This window comes from Procambarus clarkii, unplaced genomic scaffold (assembly GCF_040958095.1).
Source record: "Procambarus clarkii isolate CNS0578487 unplaced genomic scaffold, FALCON_Pclarkii_2.0 HiC_scaffold_115, whole genome shotgun sequence".
NCBI lineage: Eukaryota > Metazoa > Arthropoda > Malacostraca > Decapoda > Cambaridae > Procambarus > Procambarus clarkii.
The window spans coordinates 961,952-963,160 of NW_027189148.1; the positions used below are offsets into that span (position 1 = coordinate 961,952).

General features: G+C 42.3%; 1 non-coding gene across 1 annotated transcript; it reads right to left on the reverse strand.

The window, feature by feature from the left end:
• Positions 1 to 799: 799 nt before the first annotated feature.
• On the reverse strand, positions 800 to 918 carry LOC138360581 (5S ribosomal RNA). Its single transcript, XR_011226493.1, has one exon. It is a non-coding gene; the product is annotated as a 5S ribosomal RNA (ribosomal RNA).
• Positions 919 to 1,209: the final 291 nt, after the last annotated feature.

The window sequence follows — 1,209 nt, forward strand, 5'->3', positions numbered from 1 at the left end:
AAGTAATACAGATACAAAGAGATTTTCTTTCTGAGAAGACCGTTAGTATTGGCTTGCAGGCAGGCAGGCAGGCAGGCATTTGAGGGTTATTATTTCGCCTGTTGATTGGGGGGAGGGTTGATGTGTTAGGGGGTTTTCGGTTAGATGTGGTGGTGGTGATTGGTGGTGATTGGTGGTGATTGGTGGTGATTGGTGGTGATTGGTGGTGGTGGTGGTGGTGGTAGTAGGTGGGAGGGGGGGGGTGGGGGGGGGGGGGGGGGGGGGGGGGGGGGGGGGGGAGGGAAGGGGAGGGGAATGATGGTCTGTGGATTCGTTCTCCGTACCCTTTACATATAAGCAAAAATATGCCTTCTTGTGGGTATAGAAACATTAACACAAATTATATCAGTAACTGATATTGTAGCCTTTTAAACAGAAAAGATTTGTACATACAAATACTTTTTAATTATCATTTATTTGTGGAAATGGCATTTACGTCATTAAATTGATACCTCAGCATCAAGCTTGTGTCCTGCAGCAGTGGTCCAGTGGTAAAGTGTATATAAGTGATGCGTATTCTTGGAGTTGCGAGTTCAAACCCGGATTAAGCTATATATATATACAACATGTTTTGTTTTGGTTGTTTGTTTTTGTATAAAGCCTCACACAATATCTATATTAAGCGAGTTTGTTTTAAACATGACATACATATTAATTCATTTTACCAGGCCTTATTCCACACAACTCCGTGAATTTCCCGTGGAGCCAGCCATTCAAACAAAAACAAACGAAACAAAACAAAACAAAACAAAAACATTATTGCCAACAGCATTTGGTGTTCCCAGGCGGTCACCCATCCAAGTACTAACCAAACCCAACGTTGCTTAACTTCGCTGATCGGACGAGAAGCGGTGTTCTCAACGTGGTATGGCCGTTGGCATGAGACTGCCTACACATTGTGGCTAATAACCAACTCTTTTAAGTCATCGCGGCAGGATACGGACCTGCTTGTGGTGTCTTAATGGTAATTGTATCCTAACATATTTTTGTCTCCTTGGCATGGATATTTAACATCGTTTATTCAGTCTTGGGTTTATGTTCTTTCGCCATTTACAGACATTTTACATCTACCTACTTCCTCAGCCTGCCCTGCCAATTTCTAATGAATTTGTGGATTTTCTTTTGTAATACAAACATGTGTGTGCTCATCTGCTCTTCAGTTTTTATGAT